Raw genomic sequence first — 21,365 nt, 5'->3', positions numbered from 1 at the left:
CCGATGGCAGAGGGAAGGGCGTTATATTTGTGATGTGGTGAGAATGGCTATCTCTTGTTGTCAGGTTCTCTTTTTCCGTGTTGTACACCATGACATGAACCATTTGAAACGATGGTCAGTTTCGCAGCCACGCACGAAGCCCTGCAAATGCATAAAGCCGAAAGAAGATTGACAAAACGCCAAGGCAAATTTACATGCATATAGCCATGTTGCGTGCCGATAACCGTACTAGCCTTATATAAACGCATATATTGTATATGCTTTTCCTGGTATAGGGCACTATTTGGTTAGCCCTGTCATTTAAAAAAAAAATCTTTCTTTCTATCTATCTATCTATCTTTTTTTTTTTTTTTTTTTTTTTTTAAAGGGGGGTCCCTATATGAGCGACACGCCGATTGGTTGATGACGAGGTTTAGTTTGCTCCAATAAGATCCCTCCCTGCTCTCTATTTATTGCCAGCAGTTTACAGCCTTGCTCCCTCCTCACCCAGAGCTCTGGAGCGGCTGCACAGAGCCAGCGCTTCACTATAGGGAGACACCACGGACCAGGGAACATAATACAGAACCACACTAACAACAAAACGCATCGATGCACAGCTCGTAATGATCACACGAGCTTGCACATCCAAGCATTTGGATAAATTTTTTTTAAATCACAGGGAGAGAAAGACAGAAAAAGACAGAGAAGGAAGGGGAAAGGGATTGATAAGGGAGGAGAGACGCGAAGGGAGATAGAGGAGAATTCAAACTATGGAGAAGGAGTGGGGAATCAAAGCAAAAGGACCTTGGACAGCTCTCAGTTGCAGCAGCAGCCTTGGCATCCGGAGACTCCCCCCCCTCTCCATCCTCCATCCATCCTCTCCTCCTCCTAGTGTGTGTTAGAGGGACACACTCGCCTCGGGTTGCCGATGGCTGGAGATACAATCAACCAAGCCGGAATGGGAGATAATTCACGGAAGCGAAAAGAGAAAGACTTCCCGGGTGTCACGGAGTCTCCATCGGACGGCAGCAGCAGATAATGTCCTTCACGAATCTTTTTGCGGTCTGGGCTTGCTGTTCATAACTATTAATCTGGGAAGCCCTTACCCCAAAAAGCATTTGCGGAGGGCGCAATCGCCGTGCTGAGACATCGACAGTGGAAGACGGCTTCACTCGTGGAATTTTACAATCTTTTATTTTTAGGGCATTATTTTCTTTTTCTGCTCGATTTTTATTTTTGCATTACTGTTAGCCGTATTTTCTTTTGTTATTTCCGTCATTATATTATGAGTGGCATTTTTGTTATGGTTGCTTTTCAGCCCTGCGTGTGTCATTTAGTCAACAGTTCTCCTTTGTTAGAAATTGTGGCGAAGCTCTGCAGCCACGTCGCACCCAAGTTTTGCTCAAACTCTTGCGAGGCTCAGTGTCCAGAAAAAAGAGATTTTTCTTTTTTACTCAGCTGTTGGAAATATGTAGTCGGACCAAAACTTTGAGCCATGTGAAGCTTAATAAGTCATTATTGCATCCCTCACCCTCAGCCCCCACCCCACCCCGATTCCCTCACTGAACAGTGACAGTGGCCCCCAGCATAGCAGAGTGTAAACATGGGGAGACCCTTGCAATGAACAAGTTGCACGTGGGAAAACAGTGGAAGGTGCTGTGTGTGTGTGTGTGTGTGTGTGTGTGTGTGTGTGTGTGTGTGTGTGTGTGTGTGTGTGTGTGTGTGTGTAGGTGTGTGTTCTGGTGGGTGGGGTGCCACTTTGCTCGGACGTTTCTGACCCCCCACCCCACAAGAAAAAAATCAGGAGTGTGGGAAAAGACACACACACACACACACACACACACACACACACACACACACACATACACACACACACACACACACACACCTGTAAGCAAAGAGCATATGCAAGGGATTCCCCTACAAGGCCATCCTAACATAGGGAGAAGCCCAGATTGGCAGATGGAGAGGGATAAGGAACAGCTGCAATCGCTGCCTCATATACTGACCGTGCAGTGACTGAGTGTGTGTGCGTGTGCGAGTGTGTGTGTGTGTGTGTGTGTATGTGTGTGTGTGTGTGTGTGTGTGTGTGTGTGGTCTCCGTGCGATGCCATTCATTCAGCCTCTCTCTCCACAAATACACACACACTCACAAAACGCACACGTGTCTCCCTCCCAGTTTTGTGAATAGTAGTTAATCCACCTAAAGCATCGCCCACCACTGTTCCTCACAAATGTTTCCCACAAAGAGCATACAGACAACTGGGAACTACCACGTCCTTTCAGCATGACCCATCAGATCAAAAAAGAAAATAAAAAGCATCAAGTTAACTATAAATTTCTGCAGCTTAATGACTCGATGAGTATCCTCACAAGTTCTGCTGCACAGCAAAACTCAGGCCTCCAAAACCATGTGAATTAAGTGATATATGAACGCAAAACGATCAAACCAATGAAAATAAAAGCCAGAGCTCTTTATTCTGTACCTTGAACGGTTGAATAAAAGCAATAAATGACTATACAATTCAATTTGTCCTCGAGAAAAAAAAGCACATTAAACTTTATACCGATCTTGCTCTTTGCTGTCCCACTACCTATCTTTGGCTGAACGCACAGGGATCACCTCTGCAATTGTGAAGAATCATACCCAGTGATACATTATTATTTGCAAAATCAAGAAAATTATAAGTGTAACTATACCATGGAGGGAGTATAGGTCTAGGTCATAAATGATGCACACTATGAATTATAACACCCTAATGCTGCAAGACCAAGCCTGAGGTCTAACAAGAAAATGTTTCATTTTGACAAAAAAAGGGAAAGGGAATAAATAATAAAAGTAGAAACGACGTAATTAATTAAAATAAGAATTGAACCAGCATTTAAAATGTCTGATTGTGAACAAGCCTGTTTTACTTGGTGACAACGTAGAGTTGCTATAAGTGGAACTAACAAGTCAAATATCAAAGTTCATCACAGGCTACAAACAGAACGCACACTTTCTAAACATTTAACTTCCAAGAATAACCTGTGACCCAGCCCATGAGCAAAACACTGGCTTGGCGAGGCATGGAAAGGCCCAGACTGTGCACTACTCAGTAAAAGCTGCGTTGCACAAACTACGGTGTTGCTGTTCCATTTATTCTGTACTCCCCCTCTGCCCGAAACATGACCAGCAGGCCCCCTGACCTCTTGCAGGTTGCTAGTAGACAGACCCCTGAAACGTTTGCTGAAACAGGATACAAATGGCATTAAACACCGAGTGACCTTTTATCAGACTTCCAAGAGTAAAGACACTCGGTCAAAAAGGAAAACAAACAAACAAACAAGCAAACAATCAAACAACAACAACAGCAACAACAACAACAAAAAAAAAAAACAGGACGGCATTCTCTTTAAAAGGGAAGTGCATGACCTCTGGATCTGTCGTGCGCACCAGTGTTTAGGTCCGTCATTAAACGCCACAGCTTTTCCAAAAATATGCTATGTTGTTTTTCTGAGCAGTGACGTAGTGGACCCTTTCGGTTGACAGAAATTATGAAACCACAGTAAGCCTATAGGCTACAAAGGTATCAAACTGTGTTTTGACGAGAAAAAAAGTTTTGTTATATTTCTGGCCGTGGTGCCTTCTAACAACCACCGAGCCGTGGTTATTAGAAATAGTCATATTGTTCACCCTCCTTTTTAATCCCCACTACACCACTGTATCTGTCCTGTCCATGTAGGCCTATAGACGCAGACTAGCCTACTTTGTAACGAGTAATCACAGCATGACTCTTGTCTTTTCTGTCCTGCACAGGAGACAACAATTATTACAAACAACAGAGAGATGGAAATGAGGTGACTTGTGTGCTTGGACAGACCCCGCAGAAGCCCGTGGAGCCTCCACATGTGTGCAGGGGAAAACATCCCATTTTTTGGATTTCACTGAGAGACGCAGCCAGCCAGCCAGACGAACCGGCCCACCCCACCCTACATTTCTTCTCCATCATCCCGAGAAAGGTAATTGCATGGCTTCAGAGTGTTGGAGGATGAAGCTGACGTCAAACCCAAATCACCTTTTAAATATCATTTGTGAGGCTCGTAATGACTGCTCGGTGCATGTGAGCAGGAGTTGTGCGCTCATTTTGCGCAGGGCATCAATGGGTTTTGTTGTTTGAAACGGTTAGGTCTCTCTCTCTCTCTCTCTCTCTCTCTCTCTCTCTCTCTCTCTCTCTCTCTCTCTCTCTCTCTCTCTCTCTCTCTCTCTGTTCAGGCCTACAAGTGAACTGTAAATGCCAAAGAATCGTTTTGCAAAGGTTTGAAGTTGAAAAGTGAAAAGCAAAGCACCGTTTGAGTGATATCAACGCATGTGTGTTTCAAAAACTCTTTTACGCAGGTTTTTTTTTTCTTCTGATGGCTTGAGAGACACTCAGGAAATGTTGCTACGTGTATATTTAGTCACGCTGAACTAAAAAAGTGTCCAAAACGTGTGGAAAGTACAGCAGTTCACAAATTTGATGCCTTAAACAAATAATTGTATTCACTGTAATCACTTCTTACATTCTTATGGGCCTTGAGTCTTTAAGTGTGGTTGTTGTGCTTAAAATTGAGATTACAGTAGCCTAACCTTATCGTGTTTGGTAGGTATTTTTGATATACATCTCCCATGGTATCCCTATAATGTTTCTGTATAGGATATTGTGTATGTCCTAAAGTTTTATTGTGACACCGGAACAGGAGTCTTGTTATGGTGTAGTGTCGTGTCTTCAACTCTAATCATGACCATATGAATAGCCTGTATGACACTACGTTGTCCAATAATCCCAGCAACGTGGTAGCCGTTCAATCCTGTCTGCAACCCTTTAACAAAACTCTTCTCAGTCACGTGATAGTAACTTCTGAAATCAGTCGTTTATCTATTATTATCATTATTATTATTATTATTATTTATGTTTTGTTTATTTATTTATCTATCAGTAAGGCTCTTCTTTGAACTTAGAATAAGACTTGGGGCACATTTCAGAGCAATTCACCTGGTCTACCTTGAGATTTCATTGCAGTTGTAAATCTAGTGTTTTAGCACCATCTTGGTGAGGTGGACGCCAAACTGTGCGTCAGTAATCAAAATAAGCCCGTTATAATGCTTAGAAGTATTTGCAACGTAATGAACAAGTCCGTGTTTCTGATATTTACTTAGCTTTTTACATGTAACTGCTGTAGGTCTGATGGTAGACGACTGAGTGCAGTAATCTATAGATGGTTTGTAGTCTTGGTGGTGGCCCCCGCTGGAGTTAAGTCATGTCACAAATGCAGACTACATCACTCCTTTTTGTGAGCCATCACACAGTTTTTGTTATGTAGACAGTTCAGGCAACATGTTAGATTTAAGCTACATGCTCCGTGCAATTAGTTTCTATAGCTTTATATTATCAGGGAAATGCATTGCCACTTGATGAACCAGCTCTTCTCTAATTTCCGTGTTGCAACAGCACAACAAGTCTAACCGTATGACAATAAACCGTTATCCTTTAACATTTATCATGGCAGTAATTATCAGTTTATTTTATAGCTAAACAGCAAGTAAAGTGTGGTAAGTGTGATGATGCTGGTGTGTGTGTGTGTGTGTGTGTGTGTGTGTGTAATGGAGTGTCTGGCTGCTCATTACGCCTATTCTGTCCTGTTTTCAATTGTCCTGTTTTCAATTTCTGTCATGGCTTCGCCCTGCAAACGTTTCCTGGCAGCTATTTTGCATCCCTCCACCAGAGCGTTTAAGTTGATTCAAGTGCTCCTCTCTTCAGCTCGTATACTTCTGAGACTTGAAGTCGTCATCATGACGTGTTAATGAGCTCATGGTTGGGAATGACGACAAAATCGAGGCTGAAGCAAAGCTTGTTTTCTGTGTCTTGTATTTTTTTTTTTTTTTTTTTAAATCTCACAGAATCTAGAGCTATTGTGTGCAGCAAGCATTTGATGAATTCAGTGAAATTATTTGCTCTTAGTTGGTGTTAAATATTGCTAGGCTGATTTTCAGTCCTATTCACCTCTGTCACTTCAGGATATGCCTGAATGATGCTCACTTTGTTGGGTTGTTCATATGTGTTGAAGCTATAATTAGGATTTTTCTGACACAAAAACACAATAACTCACGTGGGGATGCAAAACGGTGCAAATAGTTTTAGAAAGTGGGAATTCTTCCGGATGGATTCAGTACCCTGTTGTTCAAGCTATAAATATGCTGTTTACATTGGAGGATATTTATGAAAGCACTAAAATAAAATTAAGTAAACTAAAATAAACCTAATAATTACAACAAATCCATAAGAAAACTCAGCTGCGCTTAGTAAAAATGCTTGAGGATCATCTCATAATTTCACTCAGAGGAACAGCAATAATGAAATCCTTTTTATAACTGATGCCATTGTCAGTGAAATACACTGGCACATTTTGAACACTATATATTGGCAATGGATCAAAATACAATACATACAACAATTTGCTTAAAGGATACATCTGTTATGTAGTCATGTGGTATCCAGTGACCATTAATGCATAAACTATGGCTATTTACATACATAATAATCATAGTTAATTAAATCAGTAATTCAGTCTTTTCTAATAAACCTTATACCATCATTTATACCTTACAAAATATTTTACCTGAATGCTGTAAGCAAAATGTACCAAAAAAAAAAAAAAACAAAAAAAAACAAAACATATTTTGTCCCAATCCTACCCCACTTATCTGTAATAAATAAGTAGATACTCCAAAATATTCACCAACCACCCTTTCCCCTTGTTTTGATATGAGACACCAGTGCAAAGCTATATTTAGGGATATGACATCATGGTTAAAACTGAGAACAAAGGGCTTCGAAGATGTACAAAAAACAGGAGTTGTGAGCAACTTTGAGCGCTACCAACACAGCATATGTGCCCATCAGAACCTGTCGACTGAAAATAGACAACATTTGTCTAATTATTTATTTTGAGGAATTATTTCTTAGAGAGTGGCATCCATTTGTTTTTGATGGTTTAGCATCAAACTGTATCCTTAAAGGTCGAGTCCGTAATGCCAGCATGGCACGCTGCCCCCTGCTGAAACTCTGTTGTGCCACAACTGGCCTTATTTTCATAGAGAATTAATGGATTGCCAGTATTGTTTGCATGCTGAAATTGGCCATCTGAGCACTATAGGCGGACAGGCAATATGAGGCAGTTAGCACATATTTTGAGGCTTTAATTTTTTTAGGTTTTAATTAAAGAAAAAAAAAAGTGATATCCTCCAGACCAAGTGGATATAGCCTAAATTTAGATGTCTGTTTAATTTTTTGGTTCTCTTTTTCAGGGATTGCTTTTTGGATTTGAAGTTGGAATAGCATGTATATACATTTTCTTAATTATGTTGCTGAATTGTTCATTGCTTATTTGCTCATAAATTCCACTGTTTTTGTATTTGCATAACACCCACGTACCTTTCAATAGTGACACAAGCACTTTGCCAAATCAGACACATGCGTGTATGTAGGCAATTATGGTGTACATTCCACCAATGAGGTGATGCTACCATTGATGAGCAATCTTTTGGGTCTGGGGTTGTAATTGTTTGCATTGATTGCATTTTAGATTTGCACTATAGAGGGAAAGTGGTGTGTGCAAGCAGACCATTACAGCGTCTTAAAATATGTTCCACTTATGTTTTGGTTTGATTACATAGAGTGCAGATCTCCACCAGGTGTATCTCACCTTCTCAAACTAACAAGACTAACCACATCTTTTTCCACCTACCAAGAGAAGGCAAAATACACAAGGTCTGCCTCTGTATCTCTTCTTCTCCACTGCTTGGACTTATGTGAGAAACCTACTTAAGAGTTAGAGTTGTAGTGTTAAACGGATTTTTCAAATGCAACCATCAGAGGTCCTTGATCATGCAGTCATAACTGTGAACAAAAAGTATTAGGCTAATAGCCCCAGTAGTACGCAAGAGTAGCTGCAGACTCAGATGTTTGCTAAAAAATAAATAAATAAATAAATAAATAAAAATATTGGCCAATGGGAGAAGGGAAAATACCAAAGCCCTTCCTGTATCCCCCTCTCCAGCGCCTGGCTTTCAAGGCTTTTGAATCATTGGAACCTTAATCATACAGTCACAACTTCGGCCCAGTAGAATGTGAGATTAGCTGCAGACAGATTCACACACACACACACACACACACACACACACACACACACACACACGGACAAATACATACAACCAAATATAATACAATATAATTACCTAACCCCACTACTACACAACAGCAAGAAGGGTCAAAGGCAAGCAGGACACCAATATAATATTTTTATATTTGATTTTTACCAAAATTTGGAACATCGGTGAATCTCTTTGGGATATTGTTCACATATTAAGATTTAAGGTTTTATTCTATATTAGTGGCTAAAAAAGTTAAAGTTAAAGTTATTGCACACATATCTTTTATTTTCAGGCCATTGAAGAGTGAACACATCATTACTAGACTTGGTCCTGATTGGCTTAGCAAACTATTACCTATATCTTCCCAATCATTTCCAGCATTTGAACTGGAAAGCCTCTACTCTGCAGGTTTTGCTCATTTGAATTAAAGGAGCTTGTATTTTCAGCCAATCAGGGTTAAGTATTGTGAATATTCTTCCTGCAAGGACTTAGGATGTGGACACAAATTTTTATCTCTGCTAGGCATAACTTGGGGGGATATTGTGTTCAGCCCTGTGTGTGTGTGTGTGTGTGTGTGTGTGTGTCCACAGATAATCTGGGAAACTACTGGTTCTATCAGCCTACTTTTTTTTTGCGGACAGTTAGGCAAGTACGACGAAGAACCTCTTGTGGTTGCAGTGATTCAAAACCTTTACAAAACGTTTGTTTTTGCTACTTGTGCCTCCTCTCTTCACTCACTGTCTAGGTTGCTTGTTTTTTTTTTTTTTTTTAAATCTTATTGTGGCAAGGTTTGCTCCGATTACGGGTGAAAAATACACCCTAGTGACAAGAAAAACATCAGAAAAAAAAAAAAAACACAGAGCAGATGCACAGAAGAAAAACATTGTAAAAAGTGTCTGAGCGGAAGCTTAAAATAGCTTACATAGCCTGATGCTTTATTACTGTAAAAAATGACATGCAAAACAGCTGTCGCTGTTTCATATGTCAGCGGACTAATTTGCCTAATCTTTGCGTGTCTCTAGTGTTGTATCTATGTGTTTGTGTGTGTGTGTGAGTGAGACCTTTAGACATAAATTTGAATGTTGCCATTTTAATTTGTGCTGTTTTTGAAACACAGTTTATGTTGAAAGCCATGTGACACATCTGGCAAAATGGCTCTTTGCCAGATGGTTCTTTTAGGTCCTGTGTGAACCTAAGGCTCACCATAATGTGTGTAATAAAGTGAAACATACAGGCAGAACGAGAAAAACAGCTAAACTCAAGAAACTTTGGGAGTTTTACGGTATATTTTCTATATGCTACAGTACTGTATTAAATTGGAATCATAGAGTAATTTATTTTGTTATTTGAAAGTTTTGGTCAGCAGAAAAATCCAATAGTCCGCAAAAGAGGACATACGCCTGAGAGCTGCACTCTACTAAGTGCACTCTTCAAAATTGCTACTGAGAGTGCTTTTTGTGTCATTGGCTTGAGTGACATAGCTTACGCACTGTATCCTTGGCTCAGGTGATTTTACCAGTTAGCTACATTGGGCCTCATTCACCAACCCTTCTTAAGAACAAATTTGTTCTTAAAGCCTACTGACGCAGTTTTCAAGAAGATTCTGCCATTCACCAACGTTTTCCATGTGAGATTTGCTCTATACACACTCAAGAGCACTCTCAGGCACATCTGAGTGCTGACATGTTTGTGCAAAATAATTAGCTATCGTGTTTTCTCCAATTCTGTAGTTGTAAAATATTACAGGATTTAAATTACAATAATATTCATATTATTTATGTTTAATAATTATTTTCATTATTTTAAAAATAATTATGGTCTGTTAAAATAAACACAGATTTGAGCTCATTTTTTTTTTTTTTTTTTTTTTTTTTTTTTAAACTTCATCAGCTGTAGTAACAGCATCCCATGCATCTTACTCATACTAAATATAAGCTCTGGGTTCTGCACCCAGGAGGATTTCAACTCCGTTGTCCCCTGTCATGCCATCCCTTGTTGTCTTGATGCCTGCGAGACGGCACTATCTGCTTGTGTCCCTGGACTTATCCTCACTTGTTCTATAATCATTTTCATGCACAATAAAAAATATACATGATGGATCGTTTGGCGTTCACTTCCTACAGTTGTACAGAAGATTTTCTTTGTTCTGAGTTATTTGTGTGTCTGCACACGGCCCTACAGTCTCATGCACATTTATGAGGACTGGCGGGGTGTTTACCTCTGCTGATTGGGGTCAACTGGCATGCACTTTTAATTTACAAAGGCAGTGAGATTCATCAATATAGAAACACACGTGTGAACAATCCCAGAGTTTAAGAACACATCGTGAATCTGACATAGACTTTTCTTTGACTCATTCTTAAGAAGAAATTTAAGAAAAAAAACCTAGGAACATATTGGTGTATGAGGCCCATTGTTAATTGTTATTTTCTGTAAACATCATTAAACACCATGAGGAAAACATCGCTCGGTTTAGTGTCTGCTTCAGAGGTAACACCGAATACTAAAGTAACATTATCAGTTAACATTAACCAGCATTCTAGCTAGCCAAACACTAAACTTTAGTGTGAGGTACTTCCTTGCGATAATGAGGATGATTACAGCAGACCTCCTCTGCCCAAGTGGCAGGTCCACCAGGGCTTGAATGAAACAAGATTTTTTTTTTCTCTTGACTTTTTCATGGATGGATTATTATAAAATCTACATTAGAAATTCTGTCTAATACCTGTAGCCTATCTTTAAACAAAAAGCACAAGCAATATTCAGTCTTTTGGATTCGTTTATTCAGAAGCAATAGATCAACTTTATTTTATACAGGAAAGGCATGAATCTTGTTAAATAGTGCCTCTTGTATTTTAATCAGCTAATCATGGCAAAGTTGTGATGGAGGTCATTTAAATGTCAGGTGTTAGTAAGTCACTTGCTAAATTGGTAATCGGTTGGTGTTGTAGTGTCTTTCATATCGTGTCATACAATTTGTGCTGTTCATTTATTAACAAAACAAGGTACTGCTGGCATTTTCTGCTCCATTTCCATCTTGATTGCTTACAATGATGGTGTTCTGTTGGCTCTCCCCTGACATTCTTTGTAGTGATTAGCTGGTTTTTAAAAAGTAATTTACGTCATAGTGCTTTCTCTGAAAAAGTTCAGCAGTTTTCACCTTCTAAAAGTCCCAGGTCCAGCGCTTCTTAAGGACTGTCAGCTGCGACCTGCGAAGTGGTTGCCTCCTGTAGGATTCCATGTTAAAAAAGGTGGTGGCCATTGGGGAAAAAAGCTACAGTATGTGTTCACACTCTTAAGGTCAAATGACACTTCTGAGTCGATGTGTTGCCATAGTTATGCCATAGTGGTGTTGGAGAGTGTGTGCGCACACTGATGATCTCTGATGCACTAGACAGTAGTGTGTATGATGTAGCAAATGAAGCACAGATAAAAAGAAAAGACATTTTTTTTACATTATTTGAAAGAGAGTCCACTCTCAGACACAATGACAGTGATCAAAGAGATGACTTGAGATATTTCTTTCCCTGAATTTAGTGACATCTTGCAGTCTAAATAATTTGGGTCTGATTTGGCAACATCAGACCCCATCAACATATTTGCAAACCTCTAAAAACCTCTAAAAAAAACTCTGAAAAAAAAAAAAAAACTGCTGCAAAACGCAAGTACAAAGCAGTCTAGTGGACTAGGCACAGTCCTTGTGGACTTGACAACATGCAGTTACAGTTTTAGAGAGGTGCACGTAAGCTACGTTGGCAGCCTCTATGGGCTACGCAGGAGCCACAAACACTGACAAAGTAACCACTGTGGCATTCTGATACAGAAGTGTAGACTGACCTTTAGGGGAGATTTACTAAGAGAGATGTTAAGCAATCTGAGTTTAGCAATGTGTTGTTCTACAAAGAACCAGCATGAATGAGTATAGCTGCAATTTTCTTAATCAATATATGCCAAACATACTTCTTTTATTAAGGAAAATGCATGACGTCACCAACAAGGGCACTGCAGTGAAGGTGAAGAAACTAACAAACATTCATATAATGCAAAATCTAAATGTGTTGGCCTCATGTAAAAATCCTGTGTGGACATGCTATCATTTTGGACAAAGTTAATGCAGTCAGAGAAACATAAATTATCATCACTGACATAAAGAAGAAGAAGACTGAGAAAACTTAAGACAAGCTTTTATAAACATTAAAGGTGCACTATGTAAAACTAAAGACGGTCACCTGAAATGAGAACATAGACTCAACTGACAAAAACGTGGATTAAACATGTGTCACTAAGTCAGGCCGGCAATGACTCAACCATCAAATGATGTGCTTAGTCTGTTTTTTTGTCAGTTGAGTCTACGGGGTACTCACTTCAATGAGTAATTACCAGTGTACCTTTAAACAGTGTGTGCAGTTATTACTATCAGCCTTGATAAATCATAATCTGCAGGTTGCCCAGTGGTAAAATCACCTTCCTCCCAATGCAGGGACTCAGGTTTGCCTCCTGGCAGCGGTGCCTCCAGGTTGCCCTGAGTCACAGCCAGGATTATGGTCAAAGATCGTGTACAATAACAAAGACTGCAGGAAAGACAGAGACATGAACCATTTTCTTTGATGTCTTATCAATTTATGCTCTGTCTTCCATGTTCTGTTACTATTACGACACTACAGTAATCTCCACAACAACAAGCCGGCAGGCCTAATGGGAGTTTACTTGGAAGTAGGGTGTGCTTTCCAGTTATCCTAACAAAGGTAAGAGGAGTGACAGGGCTCCACTTATCACTATGACAGTTATAGACATCCCTTTCTCCCGCATCGCCATGGACATTGTAGGCCCTCTGGAGAGGAACAGTACTTAAGTAGCGTGTGACTACACTACAAGATATCCTGAGGCTTTCCCCCTAAGACAGGTCAAGGCCCACCAGATTGCAAGCTCTCTGATCCAAATGTTGAGGGTTGGGAACCCTAAAGAAATCATCATTGATCAGGGTTCCAATTTCACTTCTAACTCCCTGAGGGAAGTCAAAAAACTGGTAGGAATCAGAGGAGTCAAGACCAGTCCCTACCACCCACAGATGGATGGCCATGTTAAACATTTCAACAAAACCCTCAAATCCATGCTGAGGAGGTTCGTGAAAGACTCAAAGGCAGACTGGGGACAGTGGTTCCTGTTCCTACCTTTTGCCTACAGAGTGGATCCTTAAGCATTGGCAGGTTTTTCTCCATTGCAGCTCTTGTATGGTCATGCAGTATGGGGTTCACTAGATGTGCTGAAGGAGGCCCGGGGGGGGGGGCAAAACCTGAAAAAAATACAGTGTTCTCTCACATGTATTGAAGATGAGAGGCAAAATTGATCAGAACCAAGAGCTGGCCAACACTCATCTGTTTAGTGCTTAGCAGTACCAAAAGCAGAGCTATGACAAAGTGGCTTGCCGGAGATCCTTCCAAGAGGGCCAGGAGATTTCGCTTCTTCTTACGACATCTGAGTGTGGTCTGTCAGCCAAGTGGCAGGGGCCCTATGTAATCAACAGGAAAGTAGGTCCTGTCACTTATTAACTGTATGTGCCAGATAGCTGCAAGAAGCATCAAGTATTTCATGTTAACTTTTTTAAGGAATGGCTAGACAGACCTGTATCATCAGTGCAGTTGTGGGCTCACGCTATGGTTGAAGAAGAGAAACCACAGGGGCAGTTCTTTCACTCTGCTGGTGAAGAGCAGTCATTCCCAGATCTAAGTCATCTTACAAACTGTGAGAGACATCTAAACTGACAGAAAACTAAATTAAACTATGACAGTACAGCCTAGAGCCAGAAACTGAGCCTGCCTCAATGGTCAGACTGAAATAATGCTATCCATAAGTAAAGGAAAACAAGTCTTAAGTTTGGTTTCAAGTATCAACAAAGTTAGCCTTCCTGATACGTCGGTAGACCATTCCAGAGAAAGGGAGGTAGCAAAGGCTTGGTGACCAGCTGATTTAAAAAAAAAAAAAAAAAAAAAAAAAAAAAAAAAAAAAAAAACTCTTGGAACAGCTAGGCTAATAGACCAGCACCTTGAGACTGCAGTCTGTGTGTGTGTGTGTGTGTGTGTGTGTGTGTGTGTGTGTGTGTGTGTATCCTTACAAATCAATAAAAGGACCTTACAATTTGTCCTGGCATGAATTGGGAGTCAAGGAAAGAAAGCCAGGACACGTGTGATGTGGTTAAACTTCCTGGTTGTGGTCAGGAAAACTCTTTGTACAAGAGGCAGGCAGATCAGTGTACAGAACATTACAGTGATCAAGGTGGGATGTGACAAATCCAGGAACAATAGTTTTTGCATCGGCCATACTTAGTATGAGCCTAATTTAAACAATAATGTGAAGGTGCTAAAAGGCAGTTTTGCTAATGTTTTTGATATGAATGACTAGTGAGAGAATAGAGTCAAAAATCTCACCAGGATTTTTAGCTCTGATGTTTTAAGAGATGATGCAGTTGGGATAAGATCACTAAAAAGATGCTTTTGCGTAGGGGGGCTAATGAGCAGTGATTCAGTCTTGCCAGTCTTAAGCATCAGGAAATTAGAGGACATCCAAACTTTAATAGTGCACAGACATGCCTCAAGCTTAGCCAATTCAGAACACTAACTGTGATTGATTGGTATGCAGATCTGAGTATTGTCAGCATAACAATGGAAGCTGATGTTCTAATTTATCTTATAGCTTATCTTATGTTACGAATAATATCACCCAGAGGGATCATGATAGAGGATAGGAGAGGGCCAAGGACTGACTCCTGAGGAACACCAAAGTTAAGGTCTCTATGCAGAGGTCACATCATTGCAGGTCACACACTGCTTCTTCTCTGAGAGATAAGATTTAAACCAAAGGAGCCCCAGGCCAAGAATAGCAATTCAATTTTCCAAGCGCTTTAACAATATGGTGTGATTGACCAGGTCAAATGCTGCATTTCGATGAAGAAGGATAAGAATACAGGTACCAGTGTCCATGACTAGTAACAGATCATTTGTTACCCTAGTAAGCACAGTTTCAGTGACATGAAAAAACCTGAAGCCTGAAATGCTTCAAACAGATTGTTGCAAGACATATGGTCTAGAATCTGAGCTGCTACAATTTTTTTTCAAGTATTTTTGAGAGAAACGGGAGCTTTGATATCGGTCTACTTATTTAAAGCTTCGGGGTCAAGGTTAGGTTTTTTAGGTAGATGCCTGATCATGGCCATTTAAAAAACGGAGAGTAAAATGCCAGGTTTAAGGGACAAATTTAGAAGACGGAGCATTGTTGTGCTTAGGACTGGGAAGAGCTCTATGTAAAGTTTAGTAGGTAGGGAGTCAGGCAGAAGGCTGGGTTAGCAGAGTGCACAGAGGTTATACATCCTGATTAATATTTGGAGCAATGACAGAAAATGTGCTAGCAAACTGATTTTATAGGCTATTTTGAATATCATCTCAGATTGAAATAATTTTTTCATGTTCATTCTGTCGAGGTTGTCCAAAGGCATTGTGAGAAATGTAGGAAAAACATTAACTGAATTACACCAAAAATTAAACTACAACACTTTCAAAAAAAAAAAAAAAAAAAAAAAAAAAAAAGGTGGATTCCACACCCAATAGTCGCAAGGACCTGAGTAACAAGTTGTTGTATTGTTACTTTTTTACATTTGGTTTGATTGGCTTTCACATGGTTCAATTAAAAGTGGACCAAGGCATTTACACCAAAGTGACATGCTTTCTTATTATTGGTTAGAGGTGAAAGCAAGAAAAGAGATAAGGTTAATTTTATGTATCAACATATTAGCCACATTTTAATAAAAATGACAAAACAAAACAATGAAAGCCCATTCTGTGTTTTTCAACGATAGCACCTGAATGCAGCAGAAAACCAGCAACCAGCAAAGTATGCTGAGGATGCATGAACATGTATAATATATGACATGGACCATAATGTTTATTACAGTCATTTTTATTTTGTCTGTGCATCAAAGGAAGATAAAACAAAACAAAACATGAGAACTCCATCACTGCCGAGGAAGACCAGAGCTTGATTCAACCATACTAAGCACGGCTGGTGTGAAAGCAGCCTAACTCCTGTAATGCACTGAACATCTCATATTAAATACATAAAACAGTGTAAGACTATGTGAGGGTGGAATTCTCTGTTACCAAATGTAAGGGTTTCTACAAGAACATAAATATCCCTTTAATTCCTTAATGAGTCGTTCTAGGAAGAAAGCGACAGATCTGAATTTGTGTGAAAAGAAGATAGCAGGTGATGCTTTTTGACTTTCAGTAGTATGTTGACTGGTTATCAGTATTGCTTTAGGTGAGTGGTGTGATACTAAGCGCAGATGATTCATGTGTAGTTGTAATTAAGTAAAAGCTGAGTAGTGACATGACACACACACACATGCACACTGCGCACGCGCGCACACACACACACACACACACACACACACATACACACACACACACACACACACACTACTCTAACGTCACTTAATGTTGCAGATAGGCCATTTCTACATCTCTCCAGAATATCCTTGCATAATACTTAATTTAAAAATTATCATTTTTCTTCCAATGAACCAGCACAATCCACAATAAATAAATCAATATGTCCCATAATACTAATGATAAAATATATATATATATATTTTCTGTAAATTATTCCAATAAATCTACACAATCCACACTGCAGATTCTAACAGGAATGTATCTCTCCCAAAGATAGAAACTAAAGAATTCACATTTGAAGTTTAAGATGTTAAATATGGAGCTACATGGTAAAATAATTTTGTGAACCTACAGAGTATTTGTTTAAGTTTTTACACCAAAATAAGCTGTATTGAATAGCAATGTTATCAGCTCTGCATTTGGAAGTGTACTCTTGTACCCACAGTCACCTTTACCAGTTTTCCCTTTGCATTCACAATGGAGCAGCTCTGAATTTTATATCTTGAAGACATCACAGGTTCAAGACTTAATATTCTGGTTTCTGGCTTTATAATGGTGATGTGCATGCTCACAAATATAGACAGAACTCTCCCAGAGCACAGAAATAACATAAATGGGTTTTTCATTCAAGTGGTATTTCCCTATTAACCCAGGGAATGAGTACTTTGTCATATGGGGGCCAAACTCTAGAGTGGAGAATATTAGTCATAGAGCTTGACATGTTTTCAAGAACCCGACAAGACCAGGTTGGACCCAATAAATCCAGGACAAGTTGATTTTTTTCTCTCACATGATTTCCAATTAGCCTCGGGTTAAACAATGTTGAAAAACTCCCACCTCATTGGCTATGTAATTTTCAAATCAGTTTCTGTAGTTTTAGACCCACTGGTGGGTCAAGTTGTTATGCTGCAAGATTTGTTTGTTTTTGCTGCTTTTGCCGACATCTATGGTGCTAAGTGATCATTTCTGTGATGTTTTTGTACTGTAGCCTCCAGAGATCACTTGTCAGTCAAACAGTGTGTCCAGTATTGTGATGTCTTTTCTGTTGATGAAGGTTGAGTTTTAATAGCTGGTGTTCTTTGTCTGTTCAAACATGGTAGGTATCGCCACTCATGCTAACTACCTAATTCTGATTGTATTTATTCAAATTAAACTAGAAACAGCCTCACCTTAACCCTAATGTAGCTGAAATTGCCTTGCTTGCCTAAACATTAGCCAACCTCTCTGCATAAAAAAAATAGCATGAAAAAGCAAAAATGCTGTGTGGTTTTTGTGCTATCATCACATAATCATTTCATGGTGGAGGAACATAATGTTCTTGCCCACAGCTTAATATTCATTCCAGATTTTGTGCTGTTTTTAAGTTTATTTCTTGGACAATTCTGCTTTCTTTGACAGTTGCAGTGGAGACAACAGGGAAGTCAGGGCAGAGAGAGGGGATGACATGCAGCAAAGGGTCCAGGCAGTGCCGTCGTATAGGGGAGAAAGATGATGACAATTCTAAGGGCCCACGGCCCACTAGGGCCCACACACGGTTAAAAAAGTGGCAATGAATGGGGTAGAGGGACCGATATTCTTTCAGGGGGGCCAGAATTCCTAGCAACTGCCCTGGGTCCAGGCCAGATTCAAACCCAGGCTGCTGTGGCTCAACCTTTTCACGTTGTAGACACTCTACATGGTGAGCTACCGGGTGCTCCCAGAGTTTGTGCTCATTTCGAAAATTTTTGTGAAATTGTGGTGTGTCAGGAAACTCCTACATGACACCAGGTGTTTAGAAGAGCAAATGTAAAACAGTTAATAAATTCTTTTTATGTAGTTCAAGAGTATCAGCGAGTGGCAAATCAGATATTTATTTGTACTGACATGTTTCAGTTATCACCTCTACAGCAATGACTGAACATATAATACATTTTGCGCATGTGGTAAAAGAAACATAAATGTGTGTTGCTCTAACTTTGACACATGCATTGAAAATGGCATTTACTATTTTTAACAGTGGGTATTACCAAATTAGAGATCTCTTTGCAGTTTTGGGGTTGAGTTTGAGTTCTGGTTCACAAAGAGCCACAGCTGGGAACTTAATGAAGGAGAGACCCCTTTAACCTCAGATTCTCTTCTATTTAAATTATGGAATACAATTTTTTAGATTGGTACAAATTTATATGAGGTAAATAATAATAATAATAATAATAATAATAATAATAATAATAATAACAACAACAATAATAATAATAATAATAATGCAGAAAGACCCCTCATGAGGGCCAAAAAAGTGAACGTATTAGACACACCTCACTTGGATTAATTGAAAGATGTTACTGATCACTTTCAAAGTGCTCTCAACCCGTTATATTGCCAAGCTTTTTGCCCTGTATCAGCATGCGTGCAGCCTGAAATCCTTAAGTGGGGCTCTCGTGGTTCTTGTACCGTCCCATCTGAAATGGAAAGGTGACCAGGTTTTCTCTATCATGACATGCAGACTGCAGCAACCTGCCTGAACAGATCAGGCTGGTTTCTCCCTTTAAAAAAATACTTTTTCAGTTTTGCTATTACCTAGACTGAGGTGCACAACACTTGCCTGACTGTTTTGTATGTTGTCCTAAATTTTTGATTTCTTTTCTCCATATTACTTTCAATAGTATTTGTATTACCACACCTATATATTATGTGAAGCATTACGTATCATTATTACTGTCAGTATGTTGTTAAATTGATGTAAGTGATATGATACTAAGGGCAAAAACAATAAATTGATGCTTCTTTGAAAATTTAATTGATTCTTGTTTATATTGGTGGTTGCTTTTCTTATGATGACCAGCTTGATTTCATAGTTTACCTACCTTTTTATTTTTTATTTTTTTACTGATACATCAATACCTATACACTGAGGGATAGCTTTGACTTTGGAAGGACTGTTTTTGTGGGGCTGGTTTTGGCTCTCAGGACAAAGTCAAGTTCTAGGCATGCTCTCTTTGTGTATTATTATTATTATTTTTAATTTTCCTGGGGTGGTGTGTGTGTGTGTGTCTGTGTCTGTGTGTGTGTGTGTTGGGGTGTGTGGGGGGATGGGGGGGTATCGTCACCACCACTTCTGGTCGTGACTCACAGCGCACAATGCTTCTCCCAAGCCCTTTATTTATTTTTAGCTGAGCAATGTTTCATACGCCTGAGCAGTAGGCCTGTACACAAGATGATACACACACACACACACACAGACACACACACACACACACACGCACACACACACACGATACAGCACATATGTCCATGCGTGGTCTATATTGTTATGTGTTTGATACTGCTTTTGTTAGGCAAATATGGGATCAATTAGACTTTCTTTTTTCCACACACACACACACACACACACACACACACACACACACATACACATACACACACACACACACACACACACACACACACACACACACACACAGTAATACGCCACCATACACTGTCTGTGCTTCATGGTTCCTTTGACTTTGTGAATGAAGCCCACAACATGCACTCTGTCTCACACGCACACACACACACACACACACACACAAAACATTTTTCTCCTAAAGTTTAGCAAAGTTCAAATTTCATGGTTACCTTCACAGTGTATTTGTATGTGTCCTGAAGGTGTGTGTAAGTGAATGCCTGCAGTGTGTCGATAACATGAAACAGATATCGTAGATGTCTCTCAGCTGTTTGCTCCGGTGTTGTGGTCAGTTGACTCTCAGCATGTGAGTAGAAACTCTGGTTTATGTGGAAATGACAGCATTTGCTAATGAATATCTCCGGTATCTCTCACAATTTGCTTTGTTTTTGATTACTTTTGCTCAGACTTAACAACAGTGTCGATGTGCAAAACTCTGAGCCAAACGGACTCGTCAAAGCCTTACCTCAACACACAAAATACTGTGTTTGGATACAAAGCATACTGAATACAGTCCTTCAAAACTTGTTACAATGCAGTTTACTAAATCAGTACAATATGCATTTTCAGTCATGTCTGGTTACATTGCCCAGATTACTGCAGTTGCACTGTTTTTTAAAACAGTAGCAGCATTTGTGGTCAGTAGTACTAGTTTCATGTCTTTGTCTTTGGGTTACTATTACTGTGAAATAGTGTTACATATAGAGTTTTTGTTTTATATACACTTTACAGTGCTGTGATGCTGTGTATTAGGTTGGATAAAACAGCCTGTTTGTGTCGCAAGTTTGCCAGTGTTTGAGTTTTAAGAAAAATACACTTCCTGAGTTTGATCAGTTTGATCATGTCTGGGATTTATCCGCTTTAGTTTTTCAGTACCTGATTTTCTCAGTAACCCTAGGCTGCCTCTCAGTCCCTATTATTATATCCCTAGTACTAGATGCTATATTGTCCAAATTCAGTGGTAAACCCAGCGTTAAGCGTTAGGTAATAATAGCATTAAGAATTCCTAAGATTATTTTTTTAAACATAAGACATTTCACACATTGTTTGTGAACATGAACAACATGAAGATCTTTCTATCTGAGCCAGAAACCAGTCTCTGCTTTTATCAAGGTGTTAAAGTGGTAATCTGTGAGAATTTTTTTTTCTGAGTGTTAATCTTGAAGCTGTCCTTGCTGTGGTGTTTCTAGACTGAACTTCCCAGAGATCACTTATCAATCAGTCACTTTGGTCAGCACTATGACGTCTTTTTCCTCTGGTTTTCTGTTGAATGAGTGAGGTGGTACTCTGTTGCTGCTCACATTGACAGTCCAGTTCTACTTCTATTTAGAGAGATTTTATATAGAGCAAC

General features: G+C 39.5%; 1 long non-coding RNA gene across 1 annotated transcript in view; it reads left to right on the top strand.

The window, feature by feature from the left end:
* Positions 1 to 21,365, top strand: part of LOC115360605 (uncharacterized) — a 47,033-nt gene that overhangs the window by 7,169 nt on the left and 18,499 nt on the right. Inside the window, exon 4 of the long non-coding RNA XR_003928353.1 lies at positions 3,779 to 3,981. This is a non-coding gene — a long non-coding RNA (uncharacterized LOC115360605). The remainder of the gene's footprint in view (positions 1 to 3,778; positions 3,982 to 21,365) is intronic.

Source organism: Myripristis murdjan, chromosome 6, assembly GCF_902150065.1.
Source record: "Myripristis murdjan chromosome 6, fMyrMur1.1, whole genome shotgun sequence".
In the NCBI taxonomy this organism is placed as follows: Eukaryota; Metazoa; Chordata; class Actinopteri; order Holocentriformes; family Holocentridae; genus Myripristis; species Myripristis murdjan.
This window is presented reverse-complemented; position numbering and strand designations above follow the sequence as displayed.